The sequence below is a fragment of the Antechinus flavipes genome, chromosome 2 (assembly GCF_016432865.1).
Source record: "Antechinus flavipes isolate AdamAnt ecotype Samford, QLD, Australia chromosome 2, AdamAnt_v2, whole genome shotgun sequence".
In the NCBI taxonomy this organism is placed as follows: Eukaryota; Metazoa; Chordata; class Mammalia; order Dasyuromorphia; family Dasyuridae; genus Antechinus; species Antechinus flavipes.
The window spans coordinates 277,740,729-277,768,392 of record NC_067399.1 but is presented as its reverse complement, the minus strand read 5'-3'; the positions used below and the strand labels follow the sequence as shown (position 1 = coordinate 277,768,392).

Below are 27,664 nucleotides of genomic sequence, written 5' to 3'. Positions count from 1 at the left end.
CTCCCAAAATTAAATTGTGTTTATTTTGTATATATTCTGCACATACACACGAGCAAAGGATTTCTTTCCCTTTATGATAGAAAATACTTGAAGGGACCATTTCAATTTTCTCTTTGCATCCCCATAATTAGCACAATGCCTAGCACATGGTAATAAAAGACTTTAATATTCCTTTCCTGGAGCTACATTAAACCAACAGATCATAAAGGAAAATATAGAGCTGGACAAATCATTAGAAAAACTAAATTTGACTAAACCATGGCCACTTCAGAATAGGAATATTAAAGAATATGTAATCTTCTTAGTATATATCCCTTTATAAAACAAAACCTTTATAAAAACATATCAAGTTCTAGGTATAAAAGAAACATGCAAAAAAAGTGGAAGAAATAAACATCCTTTACAAATCATAAATCAACAAAAATAGTAATAGTAAAAAATATAAACAAAATATGAAAACCTATATGAAGCCTGAGTAATGGCATCCTGAATGAAAGAAAAAAAATCACATGATCAATAATAATGTCAAACTTATCACAATAATGAAATAACAAACACAAACTTAGACAAAGCAGTTGTCAGGGAAAAAAATTTAAATCTATGAAAATTTATGTTAAAAAGAGGGAAAAAAAGGATCCATGCAATTTATAAATATATGACATAAAATTAAAAACTAGCAACTCTAAAAACAAGTGCAAAAGAGATGAAATTTTGAAAATGAAAAGAGAAACAAAAAAATCACCTGTGCAAAAGAGTTTCTTTTTCTGACAAGGTTCACATTTTCTTTTATCTTCTACCAACCACATTTAAATAAATAAATATTTAATGTAAGACTTTTTTTTTTTCGGGGGGAGGGGGGATCTGGGACTGGGGGCTTAGTACACTAAACCTGTGATTTCATCTTTATGGATATTCCTGGTCGTTCTGTTCAAAGATAAAAATATTCTTAAGAAACTACTTGGACCCACTAGTGGTTTCCAAAGTAGGGGTCATGCACCTTACACTCACACCCACATCCATAAGGGCAGCATGAAAAGAAAAAAATAATCTAAGGGTAGGTAAATAGGCTGCATCCTAACTTCACACTAAGAAATCCAGCTGCAGATCTGGTCCAACACAAATACCTTTCTCTCCCCCCACTGTAGAGCACACAATCCCAGAGGCAAGCTTATATAGCCCCACCCCATGCTTTTCCTTTCAGATGAGCCAAGATGGAACAGACAATGTGGATGGGTTGTGATTTATAGTGCAGATCACATTACATTATCTCCTACTCTCCAAATCCACTGTCTTCCCAACTCCTCTAAGTCTTTCAAGTGTACCACTATCTTTCCTATCTCCCGGATTCTAAATATCATCATCCTGGACTCATCCATTCAACTGAAACTGCTTCCTTTAAAGTTACCAATAACCTTTTTTATTGATACCTTTTATTTTCATCTCCTAAATGTTTCCCCGACCTTTCCAATTCAGAGAGCCATGACATACAATAGAGAATATATCGAAAAGGGTGTGTGTGTTGTGGGGAGGGGAGGAAGTCAGCAAAAGTGATTAACATACTGAAAAAATCTGAAGATACAAGCAATGTTTCATACTTGTAGACCACCTTCCACTTTTGCAAAGAAGTGGGAGATGACTTCTCATAACTTTTCTTTGGAGTCATGTTTGTTCTTTGTAATTTTACAACATGCAGTTTTAATTCTTAAGTGGTTTTTCCTTTCATTTGCATTGTTTTAGTCACTGAACATCATTTTCTTGGCTCAGCTTAAATTGACTGCAACCAGTGAGTTTATTTCAGTCTTTCCATTCTTCTCTGTAGTCATCATATTCCATTATATTCATTTATCACAATTCATTTTGCAGTCTCCTAGTTGATGAGCATCTACTTGATTTTCAATTCATTACTACAAAAAAAGGCTGCTTTAAAAATTGTTATATGTGAAGACTTTCTTCTTATATCTGAGTCAGAGTACATACATTTTAGTCACTTTATAGTCATAATTCTAAACTCCCTCCCCAAAATAATTTAGTTGTTAATCAGAAAAAATTTAAAGGCCTGTTATCAGTCTTACTTCCCTGTATCATTTGTCACTTTTGATCACTCTTTTCCAGTACTCTTGCCCTACCCCTGAGCAAGCCTCTTACTATCACCACACTCTTTTCTGGATGCTAAAACCTGGTAAATATGCCACTTATAAAAACTCATATTTCCATATTTTAAAAATTTGGAAACAATCATAACCTATTAAAAATTCTTCCAAATAATATAAATTCTTCCATTGCAGTGAGTTTGAATCCATTTATGAAAAATACAAAAATTCAAAATCCTCTGATTAGTTTTAAAACATTATTGGCATTAAGGAAGAATGGAAATCTACTAGTTGAATTTCAACAAAAACCTCTGGATAATTTGCGTATGAGAATGAAAAATGAGTGTAATGATTTAGAAAGCACAATAAATGACACATTTCTTCCAGTTGGATCTATGTATCTTTGTGGAGTTTCTTTTTCAGCAACAACCATTACTAAAAACAAGTATTATAAGTAACTTACAAATAGACCTTTGAATTACTGCATCAGTTTTCAATTTTTTACAATTTTGTGATGTAGATATTAAGTATATATTGCACAAATATGCATATATAGGAGTACTTAAAGCCAAGTATAATAATAAGTAACTTATAATAACAAGAATCACTGCATCACAGTTTTCAATTTTTAAAAATTTTGTGATGTAGATATTAAGTCTATATTACATAAATATGCATATATTAGAGGTACATATTCAAAAAAGTCTGGAGACCACTGGTTATGGCATTGAATACTTAGTCACAGAGCAAGCATCTATCAAAGAATTAAACCCAGGTCTTCTGGCTACAGAGCTGACACTTCCATCTATTTAGTGACTCTCATAGAAGAAATAATAGAGGACTGATTATTTATACTACAAGGACACTAAAAATTTTGATTGCTTAGTTGATGTTCTTGACACCTTACCAGAATTATCAAGCTCCTTGAATGTATTTACTCTTAGTTGATTTTATGCAACTTTTTTTTGGTTCTTAAACAAGTTGTATTTTACTATTTTGTGTAACATTCACCTTTTATTATTTGTAGATTCAGAGGCAGAGGTGTCTTGTCAAATACATAGCTAGTCCTAGCCCAGTCAGGAGTCCTTTTATAATATCCACAGGTTGAGGACCACCAAGCTACAATTTGAATAATTACAATGACTGGGAACTTATGTCACACTGGTGGGGTATTTGCTGAGCCACAAAACTACTAAACTGTAAATACCCTCTCACCCAGGAATACCAATACTAGGTTTATATCCCAAAAAGATACAAGAAGAAAAGGACCTATATGTACAAAATATGTTTATAAAAGGGGTTTTTTTTTTGTGACAGTAAAAAATGAAAACTGAAGAGACCCCCATCAATTGAGGAATGGCCTGAATGACTGTTTATGAATATGATGGAGTATTACTGTTATACTATAAGAAATCACTATGGAGATGGGGGTTTTAGAAAAACTCTTAAGAAGACTTGGATGAACTGATATAGAAGAAAGTGACCAAATTCAGAACAATTTGTATATTAACAACATTGTGAAGACAATTTTGAAAAACTTAACTCTGATCAATACAATAACCAACATAACTTCTTGATTAAACTCATGATTAAACATGCTAATCACCCCTCCTCAAATAGAAATCAATATATAATGATGACTCACAATTCCAAAGGATTAGAAGTAATAAGAGTATAAATCAAGGCATTTCTTTTCTCTCTACTCAGATAATGCAGGATTTTTTTTCATCACTATTTGTATATGTATATAGTTTTCTTCTTCTTGACTTCTCTATAGGTGAGGAATGGACAAAAAGGAAAAAAGAATTTGGAACTGGAAATAAAACTGAATTTTATTTTTAATAGTATTGTATTTTTCCAAATATATGCAAAGACAGTTTTCAACATTAATCTTTGCAAAACCTTGTGTTCCAAATTTTTCTCCCTTCCCTTCACTCAAACAGCAAGCAATGAGAAATAGGTTAAACATGGGCAAGTCTTCTAAATTTCCATATTTATCATTATGCCCGCACCCCCCACCCCCCACTTACACAATCAGATCAAAAGGGGGGAAAAACAAACAAAAAGGTGAAAATGCTATGCTTTGATCCACATTCAGTCTTCATGTCTCCCTCTGGCTGTGGATGGCACTTTCCATTACAAGTATATTGGAATTGCCTTGAATCACCTCATTATTGAAAAGTGTCAAGTTCATCACAAAAACTGCATTTTAAAAAATGTAAAATGAAAAGGGAAGAGGTCATTTGAGGAAAAAAGATTCAATAAGGTAGAATGATAAGCTATAATATGAGAAAGTTCTCCAAGTGGAACCCTCTCTATTGATTATATATTAACTACTTATTCCCGAAAACTGGTAAATCAACCATCTACTATTAACATCTTCAAGAAATCAGTTAAATTAACAAAAACTGCTCTTAAAATCAAAGGAATTATAAAGAATATGCTACAATTCGAAATTTAAACAAACTTTCAATGGTCTTATCCAAATGCATTTAAATTTATTGAAGTTTAGAATCCCATATTATTTTTGTCCTCATTTTTGAACATGAGACTCTATGGCACTTTTCAATACTGACATTTTCGGTAAACCTAGTTAAAAAAAAAAAAAAAAGTTTTCCACATATTGGCTTACTTGCCATCTAGGAAAAGGGGTTGGGGGAAGGGAATAAAAAAATTTGTAACACAAGATTTTGCAAGAGTGAATATTGAAAATTGCCCATGTATGTTTTGAAAATAAAAAGGTTTAAGTAATACACACACACACATACACACACCCACACACCCCACCAAGTTTTCCTGATCAACTTAAAGCTCTGGAACAATATTCAGCTGAGTATATTATGAAAAGCTCTTTGTAAAAATAACTGTTGATTTTTTATTATTGTAATTGTTAATCTGCCCAACTTTGGGAAACTGAACTCCAGCTTAATATTTTCTTTCTTTTTTTTTTTTTTCCAGGAAAGTTTTTTTTAATAACTTTTTATTGATAGAACCCATGCTAGGGTAATTTTTTACAGCATTATCCCTTGCATTCACTTCTGTTCCGATTTTTCCCCTCCCTTCCTCCACCCCCTCTCCCAGATGGCAAGCAGTCCTTTACATGTTGAATAGGTTACAGTATATCCTAGATACAATATATGTGTGCAGAACCAAACAGTTTTCTTGTTGCACAAGGAGAATTGAATTCAGAAGGTATAAATAACCCGAGAAGAAAAACAAAAATACAAGCAGTTTATATTCATTTCCCAGTGTTCTTTCTTTGGATGTAGCTGCTTCTGTCCATCTTTGATCAACTGAAACTGAATTAGCTCTCTTTATAGAAGAGAACCACTTCCATCAGAATATATCCTCAAACAGTATCATTGTTGAGGTATATAATGATTTCCTGGTTCTGCTCATTTCACTTCGCATCAGTTCATGTAAGTCTCGCCAGTCCTCTCTGTATTCATCCTGCTGGTCATTCCTTACAGAACAGTAATATTCCATAACGTTCATATACCACAATTTACTCAACCATTCTCCAATTGGTGGGCATCCATTCATTTTCCAGCTTCTAGCCACTACAAACAGGGCTGCCACAAACATTTTGGCACATGTAGGTCCCTTTCCCTTCTTTAGTATCTCTTTGGGGTATAAGCCCAGTAGAAACACTGCTGAATAAAAGAGTATGCACAGATTCCAGCTTAATATTTTTACAAAAACTTTTAAAACTGATTATCTAGTTTATTCCATTTCTTAGACAAGATAGGATCTGCAAATGTCCCAAGAAAAACTGTTATACTAAAATATATAATTATTTGGTAAATGCTCATCCGTTTGAAGAGAAATAAGTAATTGTACTTATTTTCTCTTTTCTGAAAATTTAAATAATTGTCAATTCCAATACCACAACTAAATAAAATTTTAATTCAGCACATTTTTATTAAAGACCTCTGACATATGAGATACTATATGGTGTGTCAAGAAAAACAATGCCTGGCCTCAAAGAAGCTTACACTCTAATGGGGGAAAATGTATCCTAGGCATGGGGAAGCTGGAGAGGAATAAATAGAGAGGATACAATAGGAAATGAGAAAGGAGAATGGCTAGCAGTTAAGTGTGACTGAAGATAACTATGCCTAAAAAGGAGAATGAACTAAAGCTTATAAAGTAAATTCCAGTAGGTCTGCAAAAGTCCTTAAAGGCCAGTCTAATGCATTTCTATTTTATTCTGTGGATTAGTCATAATGAACTACTGAAGGTAAGTTAGCAAGGGCACGAGAGACCAGCACATTAGCAAAATTATTTTGACAACTATGTAAAAGATAAAAGAGAGACTAGGGAAATGCTAATTAGTTTGCTATTACAAGACAGAGAGCCAGAGTCAGGTTTCCAAATTTGTTCCCCAAAACAGCAGAGCTCAGAGGAGTCTTACAGAAATATACATTATTTCTGAATTGGAAAAGATCTTAGAAATCATCTAGTCCAAATGATATTGAAACAGGAATCCCAGTTACAGTATGTGTCTTAGGTTTACTTACTCTTGAAGTTCTTCCAATGATGGGGAACTATCATTTACTTCTCAAACAGGTCATTCCATTTTTGATAGTTCCAACTGTTAAGTTTTTCTTTTTATCAAACTTCAATATCTCCAACTTCCCATTACTCCTAGTTTTATCTTGTAAAGCCAAGCAAAACAGGTCCAAAGCCTCTTCTATAAAGTGGTCCTTCAAATACTTAACGAGATAGGTCATCCTTTGTATAGTCCTTTATTTGGGCTAATTTCAATCATTTCTTCAACTGTCCCCAATAGCCTATATTTTAACTCTGCATGAATTTATCAATGTCTTCCTTAAAATATAATGCTTAGTACTGAAAACAATACTCTAGATAGCATCTGACCAAAAGCAGAGTACTTCCAATGTATGTAGGTTGAACTGAAATGTTTACTGAATTATTGATAAATAGGAAGAGGGCTAAGCACTGCAAATTGGGTACTCACTGTTACTTGATCCTACCAACATATATCCCTAAACTGACTGATGAAAAAAAATGGAAAATTTGGCAAAGTAAGCCATAACTACAACAAAATCCTATAAGATTTCTTTAAACTTTTAAGTTTTCTTTTCTCATTCAGCAATCCTATATCCAGATTGTGAATGAAATGAAGAACAATGGCTGCAGTTTGTCTTATATAAACACATACTATGATTACAGTTAAGAAACAACCACAAACTACATATATTTTGCTATATATAATAATCTGGATACTGCATCAAAAAATAAGAGCAAAAAAATAAAAATTAAAAAAACAAATCACCTTCAATCACAGAAACATGAATTTAGAACTAGCAGGCCATCCAACCACCTTATATTACAGAGGAAACTAAAAACCAGAGATGCCAAGTGATTTTGCCCATCACCTTAAAGATATTAAAGTGAATAGGAATTCAAACCAAAATCCTTAAAACTTCAAAACCAGCATCTTTGACACTGCACCATGTTGTTCCTCAAAGTTGCTCAGGAACAACCTAGTGCTCTTTACTTTCTTGATGGTGCAAATAGTACTTTAAGATCATCACACGTAAGAAAGTAGATACAAGATAAAAATCAAGACAGCTATAGAAGGAAAATGAGATAGACCATGATATGCCTCCATCAACAAGCAAACTGCTAAAAACATCAATGAAAAGATGGATCATGTTCATAATTAAGTTATTTATTGAGTATCTTACTGGGAGAGAAACAAGGTATTGTGAAGGACTTAGAAAGAAGCATGACATTCTGTTAAATAGAAATTTAAAATATAATTTGTAAGTAAAAGGAAATAATTACTACTTTAAATGGTTGACAATTTTCTAAAGCAGTACTGGCATTTTATGGAACTGCCTTAAAATAATTTTTTTTTTCTACACTGAACAATACACTGAACAATCCATACTAAGCCCAAGCAGCTCTAGTTGTTGTCTATACCATAGGCTACTTTGACCTACCCACTACTTCTCCCAGTCAAATGAAGAGGGAAGAAGCTTCTTTCATCTTCCTTTATAACTTAAAAATCATGTAAGGCAGAAATAAGGCTGTAGTATGTAATGTACTAGCCATAAATTCCATTCTATCTTCCTCTAAATAATTATTATGTAATAATCCTTAATTATTTTGAAATGTTTTTCTACATGGTAAACAATAGCAAGAAGAAACATTTGCGAAATACTATGGTATAGCATTTTAGAGTTAAAAACTAAATATGATCAGAAACACTTGTCAAGAATTGTTTGCTTTGAAATTTAAAAAAAAAAAAAAAGCAAATAACTTCACATTTTATAGAAATGTCTGATTCTTTCCTCTCTGCTGTGCCTTAGGTTTTCCTTATCTAAATTGGAGAGAGCTGGAATAGATTGTCTTAGAAGTTTCTTTGCAACTTTAAAATGATTTTTCTTCAAATGAGATATTTTTATTTACTCACAATTTATATGAGTTCAACTCAGCTCATACTGTGTTGGCTGCTGGCTTACTCATGACCAAAGAGCTTTTTGAAAACAATAAAAAAAAATCTGGCATTAATCAATGCTACCTACATGATAAAAATGCCCTAGCTAGTCCATTTAGTCCCAATAATTTACCCTGTCATAGTACTATGTCCCTCCTCTCCAGTATGTTACTAACAACAAGCAATTTATGAAATCTTTTCAACTGGATATTCTAGGCATCTCAAATATAACCCATTCTCTCCAATCACTTACAACCCAACCTGCTTTCTGAATTTCCTTTTTTTTGGTCCAGGATACTATCATCTTTCCAGCTGCCAAAATTCCCAATCTTGAAGTCATCCTCACTTTTTCACTCATCATACCCCCCCCCCCCCCCACCCCACGAAACCACTAGCCAAGTCTTGTTAAATCCACAACTCTTGCATCCGCATCCAGTTACTATCTACTTTGAGCCCTGCATTGCCTCTCATTCAGCCTACTGCAATAGCCTTCTAATTGTACTTTGGACCTAATCTTTCCTTCTCTAAACTATTCTCCACATAGTTACTAAAATGGTATTCTTTTTTTTTTTTAATTAATTTATTTTTAAATGCAGTATTCTTAAAACACTGCATCTTAGTATTCTTAAAACAATTCATCTTTGTGACTTCCATATTCAAGATAATTCAGTGATTTCCTGTCACCTCAAAGGTCAAATACAAATTCTTTTGATATGTGAAACCCTTTACCATCTACCTCCAGACTTACTATACATTACTCATTCTATGGTCTAGCCAAATTGGCTTGTTTGCTGTCCCCTCTTCCCTAACATTCCATCTTATATTCTATGATTTTACATAGATTTTGAATGTACTGCTTTCTCACTTCTGCCTCTCAGAACCCATCATTTCAAAGTTCAGCTCAAGCATCACCTCCTACATGAAGCCTTTCCTGATCTCTCATCTTAATATTTTTCCACCACCATCTTAAATTTTATTACATATTTATTTATAAATATAACTGTTGTCTCTCTGAAAGACTGTGTGCATCTTAAAAACTTCCCAAACCCTAGCATAGTACTGGCACATAGGAAGTGCTAAGTAAATATTTCTGAATTGATTGAGAGAAAAGCAGCAGAATCTTACTGAAAACATCAAAGTAACAAAAATTCTTTTTCTAAGAAGTGTTAATTTTCTAGCTGCAAGAGATAAGTTGCATACAGTTTTACTATCACATAAAGCTTCAAAATAAATAACTACTAATAATTTGGTGCTTTTGCAATAATTCCTAAATATACTTGCTAAATGACAAGTTATGTAAAAAATGGCTTAAGTACAAGAAAATATATGCCAATTCAAAGGACATTATTTCAGCAAGAATAAAAAAACTTAAAGGAACCAGTAGTAACTAGAGCTCTTAAAAAAAAAAAAAAAAAAAAAGTAATTTTTTTTTAACATCATGCCACCTGTTCACAAACTAATAGGCTTCCTATTCAAGACAACAACTCCAAGTAAAGATTTTTGAACATATATTTGAAAATTTAGAGCACTGCCAATATATAAATTAACAAGGTGAACTTAATTTCAAAAATTTTCACAAAAACAAGTGTTTTCCTAGGTAAGTAGTTTTCAGCTAATCTTACCAAGAGGAAAAATGTGACTACTGGTTCAATAACCTTCCAAATTCATCGATAATTTTCAACTTCAATTAATTGACAAACATTTATTAAGTACTTACTATGTACCATGCACCATGCTAAGGATCCACTATATACTGGAGCAAGCATCATTTCAGAACATTAAGGTAAGCTAAAAATTATAATTTTCTATAAAAATGTTTATTTAACAATGATAGAGTGTTATTAAGCATCATTGGAGTGGAACCAGGTTCAAATCCTCCATCAGCCTTTTGTGTCTTTGAGCAAGGCACTTCTCCAAGTCAGATTCCAACCTTGAAAAGGAGGGGACTGGACTTCTTAGGTCTAAAGTTTTGGGTCTTATGATTATAATAGTAAGCTATGAAAGGAAGGAAAACAAGCAACAGATATTGACCAATAATTAATAGTTCCTGATAAAAAATTCTTAAAGTCATTCAAAGGGTTTAGGGCCTTATCTAAGTTAACAAAATGGTTGAAATAATTTTCTACTATTCAGTTTCATATCAAATAGTAAAGACCAGACATATATACACACACATGTACTCTCATGTCTCACATTACTGGCAAAGCAAAGAGTCAACCCTGCTGCTATATAAAACTAAGTAGGAGATAGAATAAATGATGAAAAAAACTGAGTGGAAATGATAGATTTAAGTAATCGACATACATAGCTACTTATGCATCATATTCATAATTGAGAGACAGATGTAACCTTTTATTTAGAAGCTACATAGTACATATCTGTTATATATCAGATTCATTCTGCAGTTAGCTTAGAAAATTGAAGATTTTATTTCATTTAACAAAGGTTATGAGGTTCTTGGGAAATACTTTCCAATTCATTAGGATAATCATGGATTTGTAAAAAGGGCAAGTTAGCAAGTATTACCAAAAACTGATGTTTTACTTAATTAACCCAAGCTTATATAGTTTGAATAATTTTTTAGCCAAGGAGCAGCAATAATTTTTTCAAAATATAAATATTTTGCAAAAAAGATATATGACAATTTACCTCTCTTCTTTGCAGAGGTAGAAGACAACATACTACACCAGACTTGATTCATCTGGTAGGTAGTTTTACTTAAGTTTCACCCTCTTTTCTTTTATTAAAAAGGACTGGGAAGAAGGTGAGGCATATTGGAAAATGATTAAAAGATTAGGTGATAATCCTAATTGCCTTAGGCAAAAAAATTTAATTAAGTGACTTGCCTAGGGTCACACAGCTAGGAAATGTTAAGTGTCTGAGACCAAATTTGAATTCAGGAGCTCCTGGGGCTGGAGCTCTATCCATTGTGCCACCTAGCTGCCCTGTGATAATTAATTTAAAAAACTTAATTATTTGAAAAATAATTTAAAAAAAATTATTGGTTACATCCTAAAATGCTTTACAACAAAAATAAACTTAAAATCCTGACTTCTTTCACAGCCTTAACCTTTTTGACTGGGGGGCAGGGTTGGGAGGGTGCAAGTGTGGGAATCAGTCTTGCTTTGTTTTTGGACTATTTAGAGTAAGTTAGTTCAAAAAGATAAAAAATTTTTTTTCTATATCCATAGAATCTATTAGTGGATATGCACTTTAATAATTTCTAATAAATCAAAAATGTTCAAAAGTAACCTCTGGTAATTCAGTATTTTAAGTTCACTTAAAACCTCAGCAGCTAACATTTTTTAAATGGTCCACTAAACATGCATCCCTGAAGTTTGTCATAATTGATATTATGGAGAAATGATAAAAATTTCCTCTAAGGATTAATGGCTTATATACATACATACACACTCCCATTTCCTTCATGAGTGAAGTCATAATTATTATCATCAAAATAAAAACTCTAATTTAAACTTTTATTTTCTGAATTTTGGATAACCAGAGAACATACCTCATATTTACAACTTAATGAATTAAGGACACTGTTGTTTCATCTAATTTGTTTTCATACAAACACAAACCTATCTCCTGCTTAGTTTTCTATGAAACTAAAAGAAAACTATGAAAATGCAGTGCTTCATATCTAGAGAAACATCATGGCATAGTCCAGCTGTGGGACTATATCACCTTTAATACTCCTAGGCAACACTACTATATAACACTATAAATTGCAAAACAGATAATTGCATTGACGTTTTCTCACTGGGATTTCCCTATACCACCGAGAACAGGTACAGATTGAAAAAAATCTTTTATCAGGTTCTTATGGATTAAATGGGATATATCTACATATTGAAAGTCTATATAATCTGAAAGATGCCTAGTGTATATAATCTAGGACCCAAACAGATGTAAAATTAAAGATTAGGTTGTGATTATTATCTTGAATATTAATATAACCAGGTTCTATTCCTATTCCACAACTCAAATATTAACATATTAATGTTCAAAGTCTCCTTAATATGGATCTTTAATAATAATATGCATGTTGTAAGATGATCAAGAAGATAAAAATGATCCCTTTCAGTTCAGTGTATAATTTTTGGCTACAAAAATACACACACACACACACACACACACACGTACGTTATAAAAAGCTTTAAGGCCAAGTAGTCATACTAAGTTAAATGGCTTATTTTTAGAAGAACTTTTAACCTAGTTTTTAAACCAAGTTAGCTGTCATCCAGCTATCTTGAATCATCCCACTGAAGTAAAACTTTACATCCCTTTCCCTACTTTTAAAAACTTACCCTTTCCTCTTCAGTCCAAGTGCCTTAGCATCCCTGCTATTTAAGCTGTCAATTAAACAAATTTATATTCAAATGTGTGCCAATAAGGCACAAGGGGACTACTTGGAGACTATGCTTTAGCACAGTTGTGACCAATAATTTAAAAAACAAATACCTTTACATCTACTCTAGGGCTTGGTGCTCCTAAAATTGTATTTCATCCCTGGTTACTCACTCTGTCTACATGTTTGGCACTGACTATATTTAATCTAAACCATCCAACCATATATCCATTGTTACTGATACCTGGTTTTTCCCTATAGACTCTCTTATGATAAATGTTAATTAAGCAAAGGACAAACTAGAGCTGCCTTTGCACTTCCTACTATCTTCTCATCCTCAAATTACCAAGCATGTAGTAGACAACCCAGCAGAGAACTGGCAAGCCCTATGTTCTACTTTCCTAGAAAATCTGCGTAGACCACTTTTTGGTGAAAAACTTTTAAACCTATAGTAATGTATACTTTCAAGTTTCTCAACTCGTGATAAGAAGGGTAAGCCATGGTTAAAAAAAAAAATCCTAATCTTAACTAGATAGTTTTTCTCAAAGGACCATAAATCACTTTATAATTATCTCAAAAATATTTTTCATACTTTCATTCATTACACAGGAGACAAATTACCCTAATTTAATAGCAAAGCTAGTCTTTTTTTGAACAGATACAAGTTTTTTTTTTTTTTTTTTTTAAACATTTCATCAATTTGTTTGGCACTGGTCTGAAGGAGGAAGTCATGAACATGAAATCAGAAACTTGACAATTCTAATGTCTTCAGCTGTGTTACAGATTGGCTTGATGACCTTGGGAAAGGGACAACCAACCTAAAAGCTCGATTTCTTCACTTACTGAATGAAGATACCCTAATCTGAAATTAAATGCCCAAGAGTTTTAGAAGAAAAGTCCCTACAAAGAATAGAATTGTCAAAGTACAGCAAAAAACAAATCAAGCCCTTTGCATTTCTGTGTAGTCCAACTGAAACCAAATAATGTATCCTTCAAAATAATACTGAAAGAAAATTCCCATGTGAAGAATTTAATTCCTCAATGACTATGAAATTCTCAAGAGCATCATTCTACAAGTTCATTCAGCTACATGTAAAATGAAATTAAGTACATGAATGCCTTGAAAACTACCTAATAGGATCACCCAAGTACAAAAGTAAAGTAAAGGGAATACTATTCTCCACACTAGGATAATATAACTCACTTTCAAAAATTCATTTAAACTTTTTTTTAAATAAACATTTTAACAAGTGGCATAAATACTTCCACTACTTACAACCATACTAGTTAGGAATAAACACAAGAATCTCAATGTTTGGAAAGGGGGAAATTGAGTTTCACTTTATTTATAAATTACTCTAATTAACATAACATACACCTAAAGTTCTGTCAATGACTCACCATGTAACCTTGGGCAAACTTTAACTATGAAATAATAGGGATAATGATTTTTGCCACTTCCGATCTCTTAATAACATTCCTGTAAATGTGAGGTTTCATAGATGGGCCAGATAACATTTATGTTTTCATTTATGCGAGCTGACTGTAATCTGACAAATAAAAAACTCTTGTCACTAATTTCAATGGCTGTAATAAAAACAAAAACAAAACAAACCCAACACACGCATAGAAATCACACATCTTGATTTTTAAACTGCTACAAAAGGATAAAAGTAGAAACTATGACTAAGACACAAACCAGTCAGTAATACCAGTTACAAAATTCTTTGTAACTTGTCTTTATGAATTAAGTTCATATACTCCCCGCTGCAATATTTAGGAACGTGTCAAATAAAGGCAGTTTAATTTGCTATTTGTAGTAATAATAGTACAACTACAAACCAGTTTTAAAATCTGGCAAGACTTTTTTTGGGGGAAGAGGAAAGTAGAGAAGAAGAAAATAAGCAAGAATGAGTGAAAAGAAACGAGAGAAGAACATTATATAACTTAAAGGTAAATTGAAAACTATACCAATAAACCTATCATTATTCAGAGTACTAATTTGTACATGCAAGGATGAGCAGAATTTGTGGGGTGGGGACCAGAAAGTATCTGCCTTGGGGGTGACTAATTATGCTTCACAACTAATTAAGTACACCTCCTTTGAAAACATCCCGGCAGTTTTTACGAAGGTTTTTAACAGTAAAGGTTTTCTTAGTCACTCCATCTACCCATTACATTTATATGTTCCTAGGACTAAGAGAGGTCTTATTTAGAAAAGTTTGTCTGTTTAAGGGCTCAGAGATGAACCCTAACCCTGATATTTAATGCCGAAAGGCAGGCAAATGCCACCAAGCATGAAACCACAGTGTCAGTCTAAAAAGCTACCTTCTTATTCTCACTTCCTAGCATACTAGTCAATGCTATTTGGTCTCTTGGAGGAGGGGAACGGAAAAAAAAGACAATCTGAGAATGGGTTCAGTAGGTAAAAGGACTTGGAAAAACGATTGGTCCAATCCACCTCTGACCCCCTGGGGTTATGTTTATAAAAATTGAGATGCCGCTGAGAGCAACGCCCCCTAAAGCAAGATCCACAGGAGGAATGGATACACGCACACACACGCTCACACACACACACTTTTCTCTCTTCTATATGTACATATACACACTTACACCCTCACACTTACACTTGGTTTGAGCACGGCAGAAAAATTATTTATATTTACCCTCACCTCCCTAAGGCCTAGAGCAGCAACCAAGGCTGGGGCTACAAGAGGTGAAGGGGCCGCACATTACACATTTCTCCCCGTCAAACAACAACACAGGCCGCAGCCCGGGGGAATGCAGCTGGCGGGAACCAAGCTTTCCTACCCGATCCCCGGGGGAAAAGTCCAGAAGCAAGCGGCTCCACACACCGGAGGCACGAGGCACTAAAGCGCCTGCCTACGGAGACTCCGGAGCCGCAGCAGGACCCGGGTGAGAGGGGGAGGAGACCCCGGCAGGAAGGGCCCGGGAAGAGGCGGAGGGCAGAGGTTGGGGGCGGCGGCGGCAGCCGTTCCCGGGGAGGGGGATTACCTGACTGTGACGGTAGAAAAGTGTCCTCGGACTCCGGCGGCGGTCCCGGCTGCGCACCGTGTGGTGTCTCTCCCGCTTCCCCCGCAACAGCAGCAGTAGCAGCAGCAGCAACAGCAGCTCCCTCAGCCAGTCGCCATTTCCCGCCTACCGACCTGCTGCACCGCACGGACAGAGACCCGGATGGAGAGCGGCCTCTCCGCGCAGGCGCCTTGGCTCCCTCCTCCCCCTCCCGCCACAATTCCGCGAGGTGGGGGGAAGGGTTGGGAGAGGCCGTAGCAGCTGAGGAGACTCCGGTTTCCGTGACGGGAATCAGGAGCTACTACCTCTTGAAGGAACCGGCCTAAGTTCCGGACAGCAGTTGGCCGGAGGGCCCTAGGACCAGAGGGAGCGGCAGGAGTACAGGACCTACGACAGGGAGAGGGATATTTGTACGTTAGGGGCCTCCGTAGCCGGCTGTGTTGTGGTCGCGGGGGGAGTAGGGAGTAAAGCGTTGGGGGCGAGGGGGCGGGGACCGGGAGGACGGTTTTTCCTCCTGCTGCTAACGGAACTGCTGGGGCGGGGAGGGGAGGAGAAGGAGAACGCGCCCTCGTCCTGTGGGCGGGCCTTAGGGAGACGTCGCGCGCCGTGGCCCTGTGGCTTCCGAGCGACCCCACGAGCCGGGAGGTGGGACCAGAGCAGCCCCGCGGGGGTGGTGCGCTGCGGGGGCGGGGCCGGCGCCTGGCGCGCGGAAGAAGGACGCTGACTTAGTGTTCCAGTGTGCGGGTTTGGCAGGCAGGCGGCTTGGGGCTCCTAGCTCGGTTTGGGGCTGCCTGTGCCTCGCGCCCTTTGACGTCTGTCTAGCTGGGTTGCCGTGGCGTCATAATTGCTTTGGGAATTCGTTCTTGGCTTATCCACGAAGCTGCCCTCCTTCTTTCCTCTGCCTGGGCTTACTTGGGCCCCCGCTGAGATCGCATATCCCACTCCCTTTACCAACCTGGCCACCACCTGACTGACTACCTGATACTCGACTTGCACCATTCCAGAGTCAAATATTCGGGTAAACCCGCCTCTTAACCCGCCCTTCCCCCAATTCTAAACCATCTTGGAGCCCTACTCTCTTGCAAAGGTGCAAACATCGAGCTTTGCAAAGCCACTCTGTGGTACCTACCAGAACGACACGAAAGCCTTGCATTTTAATATTTTTTTTTTAAGCTAATAGGGTTCATTTTTTTATATCTATTATTTCCCGTGGACTTTGCAACTAGCCCCTCCAGGGAGTCAGGATAAGTTGAATACTTGGAATTCTGTCTTCTTCCTCTTTTCGTCCTACGATAACGACCCAGCTAGTTCTTATTAGTCCATTTGATCCTTAAAGCCTTTCATTGATTAAAAAAAATGCTTCGCCAAGAAACCCTCTGTGTGATTAGGATATTTACTGAGAGCTTGCTGTTTGGGTAATCCTTGTTTAACAGAAACGTCTGGAGATCACAGATCGTCAGAATCCTAGTGACAGTTCCAGAAATCAGTGGTGAAATGTTTACCAAATCACCAGTGCTTCGGGATCTAGTGGGAAGATGTTAGGTACAGGACCTGAGTTTGAATACTAGCTCTACCAGTATTGGATTTCTGACGTTTCTTCTGTTTCTATATTCCCCTTATTTTCTTTCACATGGTTTTGCTTAATAGTTAATAAATTAGGTTCCTATTCGTGTTTGGATACTTTAAAACTATTTTTACATGAATGTGAGGAAAAACAAGCAGTTTAGCTGGACCTTAAGAGATCCCAGAGGAAGAGTAAAAAGCAAAACAAAACAACAAAAACTGAATAGTCTGGAGCCAAGTTTTGAAGGGCTTTTAATGCCATACAAAAGAGTTTATATTTGATCGTAAAGTCAATAATGGGCCACTAGAATTTACTGAGAGGGGAGGCAGATGGGTAGAATGTGTGATATGTCAAGACCTGTACTTTAGGAAAAATCACTTTGTCAGGGATGTGGAGGATGGATCAGAGTTGGGTGGAGAACCAGATCAATCAGGAGGCCATTGCAATAGTCCATGCAAAAGGTGCTTACCCTGTGAGTGGAGTAAAGGGGATTGGTTGGAGAAAGAGGAATGAGAATTGGAAGGTGATGAGCCAGAGAGTATCAAATTTGTGACCAAAATGATGATAGATTGTGGAGCTAGAGCTGAAAGTGTACTTGCAGGGCATCTACATCCAGCCATTTATTTTTATAAATGAAGAAACTGAAGCCCAAGGGAGTAAAGTAACTTGCCCTGGATAATATGGGGAATATTAGAGGCAGAATTTGATCCACATCCTTAGAATTCAGAGCTATGCTGCTTAGTGCTGCCCTCAAGATAAGTTCAGACAGAAGAGGGAAGTGTTTGAGGGAAGAAAAGTTATGGAATCTGCAGTATATATAGAAACCTATCCCTAACCACCATATCATGTGACTCACTCTTTCCCAACCAAATTAAAAATGGAGTTGGGATGGGGCTCTTACCTGCCACTACTGCAGAACTCAGAGTTTGTGCAGTTAGATGATGGGAGATAATGGGGGAAGGGAGGAGGAAAGAGGATTATTTATTGGAGCAAGAGTTTTCCTATAGCACAGGTTCAGCTACTGCAGTGTAATGACTGGGTCATAGTTACATTGTAATTGCTCTCAGGGCAATATAGAAGGACGGATTCAAGAACTATTGTGCAGTTTAGGAAGTGGGGAATGACCCAAGGACAGTAAGTAAAGAGGTAAATGTGGTTGAGTTGGAGATAAACCCTACAACTGATTGTTATAGGGCCTATGAGAGGGATGCAGCCCAGCTTATTTTTCCACTATGAGAGTAGTTAATTGTGTGATCAGTTCTTTGGTTTCATGCTGTAATCTTCCTTTGGAGATTATACTTTGGAGATATCCTGGATTAGGGAATAGCTAAATAAATTGTGATATATAAATAAAATATGACAGTGCTTTAAGAAACAGAGAATATGAAGCAATCAGATTCCTTGGGAAGAAACAGAAAAAAATGCACATAATGACAATATAAATGGAAAAAACAAAAAGATGAAGCTGAGTGGTATACAATTAGGTTTGAAAAGGGAAAATTCACCTCCCCCTTTTTTTTTTTAAGAATTTGTAAGCTATATACTGCATATACTTTCAAACTCAGCTGATGAATTAAATTGTTTTTCCCCGACTTTTTTTTTTTTTTTTTTTTTTTTTTTTTTTGTTATAAGAAATGGTGCCCTGGGTTAATGGGGGTAGAGGGAGAATGAATTTGAAAATGAAAGTCAATGAAAACAGAAGCTAGGAATACAGACTATGATTTCACTGAGATAGGGAGCCCCCAGAGAAGGAATTCTACCCTCTACCACCCAATCAATGCAAGCTGGCACCATCTTTGTAATTTATAATCTTAGAAAGCTCCTGGTAGCACTGAGAAATGAGGTTCACTAATATACCATGACCAAGTAGGATTTATTCCAGAAATGCAGGGCTGGTTTAATATTGGGAAAACTACTGGCATAATTGATTATATCAATAACCAAACCAATAAATAGGATTAGCTCAATAGATGCAGAAAAAGCATCTGATAAAATCCAACACCCATTCCTATTAAAAACACTAGAGAGTATAGGAATAAATGGACTTTTCCTTAAAATAGTCAGTAGAACCTATTTAAAACCATCAGCAGGCATCATATGTAATGGGGATAAAATAGAGCCATTCCCAATAAAGTCAGGGGTAAACAAGGTTGCCCATTATCACCATTACTTTTAAATATTGTATTAGAAATGTTAGCTTTGGCAATAAGAGAAGAAAAAGAGATTAAAGGAATTAGAATAGGTAATGAGGAAACCAAATTATTACTCTTTCAAGATGATATGATGGCATACTTAGAAAACCCTAGAGAATCAACTAAAAAACCATTAGAAATAATCCACAACTTTAGCAAAGTTGCAGGTTACAAAGTAAACCCACATCATCAGCATTTTGTACATCACTAACAAAATCCAACAGCAAGAGATACAAAGAGAAATTCCATTTAAAATAACTGTCAATCTAAGAACCATTACATCGAATTCCAAATCCCTCTATTTTTGCCCATCTGCATTTTTGATTTCCTTCACAGGCTAACTACAATATTTCGGAGTCCGATTCTTTTTATACAGCAAAATAATGGTTTGGACATGTATACTTATTTTGTATTTAATTTATACTCTAATATATTTAATATGTATTGGTCATCCTGCCATCTAGAGGAGGGGGGAAGAGAAGGAGGGGAAAAATTGGAACAAAAGGTTTGGCAATTGTCAATGCTGTAAAATTACCCATGCATATAATTTGTAAATAAAAAACCATTAAAATAAAAATAAAATAAAATAACTGTCAATAATATAAAATATTTGGGAAACTATCTGCCAAGGGAAAGTCAGGAACTATATGAGCAAAACTATAAAACACTTTCCACACAAAGTCAGATCTAAACAACTAGAAAAATATCAAGTGCTCTTGGATAGGTCAAGTTAATATAATAAAGATGACAATACTATTTATTTAGTGTTATGCCAATCAAATTCCCAAAAAACTATTTTACTGACCTAGAAAAAAATAACAAAATTTATCTGGAAGAACAAAAGGCCAAGAATTTCAAGGGAATTAATGAAAAAAAAATACAAATGAAGGTGGTGGTCTAGCTGTACCAGATCTAAAACTATCAAAATCATTTGATACTGACTAAGAAATAGAATAGTCAATCAGTGGAATAGGTTAGGATCACATGATAAAATAGGCAATAACTATAGCAATCTAGCAAACCCAAATACCCCAGCTTTCAAGATAAGAACTCTCACTATTTGACAAAAACTGCTGGGAAAATTGGAAACTAGTATGGCAGAAACTAGGCATTGACCCACAACTAACACCATATATCAACATAAAATTGAAATGGACTTGTGATCTAGACATAAAGAATGATATTCTAAACAAATTAAAACAACATAAGATAGTTTACCTCTCAGATCTGTGAAGGAGGAAGGAATTTGTGACCAAAGAACTAAAGATCATTATTGGTCATAAAATAGTTTTGATTATATTAAGTTTAAAAGTTTTGTACAAACAAAACTAATGCAGACAAGCTTAGAAGGGAAGCAATAAATTGGGAAAACATTTTTACATTTAAAGGTTCTAATAAAGGCCTCATTTTAAAAATTATAATTGACTCAAAATTTATAAGAAATCAAGCCATAGCCCTGTTTGTAGTGGCTAGAAACTGGAAATGAATGGATGCCCATCAATTGGAGAATGGTTGGGTAAATTGTGGTATATGAGTGTTATGGAATATTATTGTTCTGTAAGAAATGACCAGCAGGATGAATACAGAGAGGCTTGGAGAGATTTACATGAACTGATGCTAAGTGAAATGAGCAGAACCAGGAGAGCATTATATACTTCAACAACGATACTGTATGAAGATGTATTCTGATGGAAGTGGATTTCTTTGACAAAGAGACCTAACTCAGTTTCAATTGATCAATGATGGACAGAAGCAGCTACACTCAAAGAAAGAACACTGGGAAATGAATGTGAACTATTTGCATTTTTGTTTTTCTTCCCGGGTTATTTTTACTTTCTGAATCCAATTCTCCCTGTGCAAAAAGAGAACTGTTCGGTTCTGCATACATATATTGTATCTAGGATATACTGCAACATATTTAACATATATAGGACTGCTTGCCATCTAGGGGAGGAGGTGGAGGGAGGGAAGAGAAAAATTGGAACAGAAGTGAGTGCAAGGGATAATGTTGTAAAAAATTACCCTGGCATGGGTTCTGTCAATAAAAAGTTATTATAAAATTAAAAAAAAAGAAATCAAGCCATTCTCCAATTTATAAATGATCAAAGGATATCAACAATTTTCAGATGAAAAAGCAAACTTTCTAGTCATATGAAGAAGTGCTCTAAATCACTATTGATCAAAGAAATGCAAATTAAGACAACTCTGAAATACTACAAACCTCTCAGACTGGCTAAGATGATAGGAAAAGATAATGACGAATGTCAGAGCAGTTGTGGGAAAAAATGGGACATTAATACATTATTGGTGGAATTGTGAATAGAGCCAACCATTCTGGAGAGCAATTTGGAACTTATGCTCAAAAAGTTATCTAACCCTTTCATCCAGATCTTAAAGGAGAGAAAGGGACCCACATGTGCAAAAATGTTTGTGGCAGCCCTTTTTGTAGTGGCAAGAAACTGGAAACTGAATGGATGCCCAATAGTTGGAGAATGGCTGAATAAATTATAAGTTTATTCATTTTTGGAATACCAATTACATGAATACATATATTTATATAATTGGTATATGAATGTTATGGAATATTATTGTTCTATAAGAAACAACCAACAGGATGATTTCAGAGAGGCCTGGAGAGACTTACATGAACTGATGCTAAGTGAAATGAGAAGAACTAGATCATCATTGTACATGGCAAAATCAATATTACATGACAATTCTAATGGACATGGCTCTCTTCAACAATGAGATGATTCAAACCAGTTCCAGTTGTTCAGTGATGAAGACAGCCATCTACACCCAGAGAGAGACTATGGAAATTGAGTGTGGTTCACAACATAGCATTTTCACTCTTTTTGTTGTTTGCTTGCATTTTATTTTGCTTCTCTTTTTTTCTTGTGCGGCATGGTAATTGTATAAATATGTATACATATACATTGGATTTAACATATATTTCTACCATGTTTAACATATATTGGGATTACTTGCCATCTAGGGGAAGGCATGGGGAGGAGGATGAAATTGGAACACATGGTTTTGCAAGGGCAAATGCTGAAGAATTGTCCATGCATATGTTTTGAAAAATTAAAAGCTTTAATAAAAAAAAAGAGAGAAATGAGGATCATGCCTCTAATAATTTCTAGAAGCTGGAATGCCAGCTCTCTATACCCACTTTGCAATGATGACTCTTTTAAAAATTTATCAGTTAAAATGTTTTTTAAGTTTTATCTCTTGGGAATAAATTAGTTTTTTTTTTTTATTACTACTAAATAACATCTTATTAGATATTCCACTAGCCATTATCCTCCCTCAAGATGAACATAGTTCCATTAATCATAGCTCTTTAGATCCAGTTATTCAGCCAGTTCTGAATATATCTTAGAATAGCATCACTTTCAAATCTTTCTATCTTGTGCCGAAGCGCAGAATGAGAAATCTTGCCAAAGACCTTAACCAAAATTCAATCACTAAACATTTTAAAACACTTATGTGCCAGGAACTACTGTGGGTGCAAACTCAAAAAGGGATTTCAAGTAGCTTCTTTTGGGATAGATATGGACATTCTTAAGTAAATATAAAATAATGTAGTCTGGCAGGGAGAGGACTAGTAGCAAGGGAGATCAGGAAATAGTTTAGGAAGAAGTTGGAATTCAAACAACTTTGAAGGAAAGGAGAGGTTCTTAGAGAATGTAGTCCAAGAAGGAAAGACCTCCTGTGCAAAGGAACATCAGCAGGAGATAAGTGCCATGTGTAGAGGACAGCAGGGATAATTTGGCTGAAACATCGTATGTGAAGGGGAATAATTTATAATAATCCTGGAAAGGTAACGACTTTGAAAAGAACATGAAATCCTTACATGTACTTCTTTGTTGGTTGATTTATTTTAGAGACATTAGGAAACTACTTATGTTTCTTGAAAGTAAGAAAGAACACGGTCACTCTTGTCCTTTAAAAAAATCACTTTGCCAGTTTTGTGAAGGATTGAAGAGAGAAGAAAACTGATAGTCTAGGAGGGAGATGAGAAGAGCCTGAACTAAGATGATGAGGAAACAGAGAGAAGGTAATGGATGGGAGACACATTATAGAAGTAATATCAATCAGACTTGGCAGCTGTGTGTTATGAAGGAAAGGCATTGAGGATGATTTGCCAAGTTGAGTTAACTACAAAGATGGTAGAGACCTTACAAAAAGATAGTCATTTTTAAATAGAGTAGGTTTTAGGGGAAAGATAATTGTGTTGGATATGTATGTTTTGAGATGCCTATGGAATATCAAATTGGAATACTGATATTCCAAAGAGAATAGACCTTCATAAATATAGATGTATGTGTGATATATTTTACAGAGAACCATCCTGAGGAAGGCACTCACATGGTGATCAGAAGAAACTAAAAGATTACTCTCAAGATTTCTCTGAAGAATTTTGGAATCAGTTGTGTAGCATGGGAGACCCTGATAAAGGACCATCCAGCATGCTGTACCTGCATCAAAGAAGTCCATGTGCTCTAAAGTGAAGTAGAATTGCAATAACTCAAAAAAAAAATTGAGATACTCCAATTTAGAGGCATTTCCACTCCAAATGTTCATGTGAACTATTTATGCTCAGGCTATGGTACAGTGTTACAAGTTTGTATTGGTTTGATCAGCCATAGTTGGACATATTGTAGCTTGATTCCAACATTGTGATGTCATTCTGGTCCTCTTTGAGAAAGGAGGACAGCAAACTGCTCTCTCTCTCTGTATATGTATATACGCATGCAAGTTTGTACACATATATCCACACAAAGAGCATATATATGTGTGTATATGTACATGTGTGTTATACATACATTATATGTGTTTATATGTATGTGTGTTTATATCCATCTATCTATATATTGCTCTGTCTATATGTCTTTACATCTGGGGCATAAAATTATAATTAAATCCATAGGTGCTGATGGGGTCACCTAGAAAATTTATATCCAATTTGAAACACACTAGTCTAGTAACTCTGATAAAAAAAAAAGCGAGGTTTGTATGGCATAGGTGTGGGACTCATGCTGTTCTAACCAGATTCAGAGGGTAAAGTTTGAGATGAGGCTTTAAATGGTAAGTTGGGAAGGAGTCCCTTGGATGCCCAGGACAAATATATATGAGTTCACAATTTCTTCACCTGTGGAGATGATTCTGTAGTACCAGCCTCACAGGGATGTTGTAAGAATCAAATGAAATAGTTATATGAAGTACTATATTATAAGGAATTAGCTAGTGGGTAATAAATCCAAATTGCTTAGGCTGGTAGAACATAAAGCAGAATTGGATGAATGAACCTGATTTTTCCTCCCCTTTCAATTAAATGGTATCTCTTATGATGTTGTGAGTTATGCTAATTTTGAATAATAGGCTTAATACATGCTTGTCTCTACCCTCCACACAAATGAGACCCAGCTCTGAGTTCTGAAAAAAGTTCACTGTCTCATTCTTGGCTTTGGTTTCCCTATTTTGATGTCAACGTGAGTTATTTTTAGGGATGTAGTAAAGTAAAAGTGAATGGCCCATCAATAAATAATTAAATTATTAATTAAATAATTTTGTGATCTCTACCTATAAATCACACCTCTGAACCTAATGACAAATTACAGAAAGTATTTGGAACTGACATCATAGAAAGTATCTGGAACTGAGACCTCACAAAATGACATAATCTAAGGGCTGGGACTAAAGACTAAAGATCTCATTTGTTTTTTAGTCTATATCTGTGTAGAGATTCCCTCTACAACAACCCTAATGAATTACCATACAACCATTGTTTAAAGACCTTCAGTGAGAAGAAGCTCATTGCTTCATTCTACTTTGGAATTATTTTTAATTGTTAAGAGAGTTTTCCTTTATATTTGTGTTATAAATTCTCTCTAGCTTCCTCCTATGTTCCTATGTTCCTCCTATATTCCTTCGGGGCCAAACAGAATAAGTCTGATCCCTCTTGCACATGACAGAATTTAGAGTATTTGTAGCTGGCTATAATGTTCTAAGTGAGACACAACACATGGAATATTGGGTTTGAAGTTAAAAGATCTGGGTTTGAATTCTGACTGGGTCTTTTGTGTGACCTCAAGCAAATCATTTAAACTCTTAAGGTCCTCATCAGTTTCTTCATCTATAAAGTAAGGAGTCAGAATAAATGGTCTCTAAGTTCCTTTCCAGTTCTAAATATATGATTAAATGACCTACTATTGCTCTAGGCTAGCTCATAGTGATCACATTTACATTCTAAATGTATATTCACCATTCTTTTAATGTCAGAATTTTGCAAGGTACCCACATCAAGGCTCTGGAGTACTGAATCTTAAGAATTCATTCTATTGCCTTTTTTTGGGAAATGAGTAATTTTCCTATCATTAGTGTTAAGACATCTCTCCCATTCATTTTTTGGTCATCCACAGTATCAACAATCCCATCAACCAGCTCTTTTAGTATCTGAATTACCATTTGTTTGGATCCAATGACTTAAATTCATTTACTCAAGCTATGGACTTTCTTAGGCAGCCAGGTGGCAAAGTGGACAGAGCACCAGCCATGGAGTTCAAATCCAGCCTGAGTCAATTACTAGCTGGGTAATCTTGTGTTATGGGCCAGAACTTTGAACTTGAAACAAGGAGCTAAGTCAGTGGAATTGATAAGAACAATGATTATCTAGTTTAGCATGGTTCAGTATGATTGATTTAATCCTAACACAAATAATGGTTTTCTAGTGATATAATGATTGGTTTATACTCAATGTGGAGCATATAAGCAGGGAGTGAGAGTCACAGAAGTGAAACTGGCAGAGGGAGAGAAGACAAAGGACTGGCAGCAGGAGCTCAAGCTCTCAGAACCAAGGGGAGAAATTCAATTGGATCTTTGAACTTCCTGGTGGCTGGCCTGACCTCCTGTATTTCTCCACTAAGACCAAGGCCAGTCTGAAAGGCTCTCCAAAAAGCTGCCCAGCACCAGGAAGGAGATAATAAAGGATTTGGACTTTAACACCTGGCTGTACTTTTGTCAATTAACTTTTGTCTGCCTCCTGTGTCTTCAACTGTAAAATGGGAATAATAACAACACCCACCTCCCAAGGTGGTTGTGAGGGTAAAATGAGATATTGCTACAGTACTTAGCACAGTTCCTGACACATAATAGATACTATATAAATACAAACTATTTTTTATTAGCTATTAATTAACATGGTCTCACCATAAACCAAAGAGCCTATTTCATTGCCCTTCATTTTCATCAAAAGCTTCAGTGTGTGTTAAGCTTTACCACTCACAATACCACTTTTTTAAAGACTTTGCTATTCTTTTGAATTCATCTTACTTTTGCTTTCATCTCTATAAATAACATTTTAAAGATCTAAATTGGTCACTGGGTTCAGAATGTGTTCACATTAATCTCTTTGGATAGCTCCCTCTCCCTTTCACATTTGAATAAATTGTGTTTTCTCATTTTTGTTCTTGAATATATCTCATCTTTCTTAGATTAACTTCCCGTATAGAATTCTATGTTATGGACCTAAACCTATTTTTTTCTTAACTTCTCCCCAAATCTAAGAAACTTTCTCATTCTGTATTATGAATGAAGGAATGAAGTTATTAGGGAAATTAAGTCACAGAACTAGTAATTTGCCATGTTATAAAAAGCCAGGGCTAGAACCCAATTCTTCTCTGTACTAGCTTAATTTATTTCATATATTATTTCTTAAATACTTCTATGCAAGAGACTGTATGCTATACAAAGTCCAGAGAAGAGACAATCTATTACATTTTTATGATCCTTAAGCTTAGAAGGAATATTGTATATATGCAAGACATCCAAGATGCACAACTCCTAACTCTAAATTACCATTATGATTATGATATAATTTGGTTATCATCTAGTTAAATCATATATGGCATTTTTTACTCCCTTATAGCATAATGTAAAAAATACTGAATTTCAGGGCAT

The 27,664-nt window shown here is 35.4% G+C and overlaps 1 protein-coding gene across 4 annotated transcripts in view; it reads right to left on the bottom strand.

Moving 5' to 3' along the window:
* CTDSPL2 (CTD small phosphatase like 2) overlaps positions 1-17,326 on the bottom strand; it is a 99,279-nt gene extending 81,953 nt beyond the window's left edge. For 3 of the 4 annotated variants that reach the window (XM_051977240.1, XM_051977238.1, XM_051977241.1), the window contains exon 1: positions 15,929-17,324. The gene's annotated coding sequence lies outside the window, so the exon portion shown is untranslated. Of the gene's footprint in view, positions 1-15,928 lie in introns of all 4 variants that reach the window. The other variant, XM_051977242.1, reaches the window with a different exon arrangement.
* Positions 17,327-27,664: the final 10,338 nt, after the last annotated feature.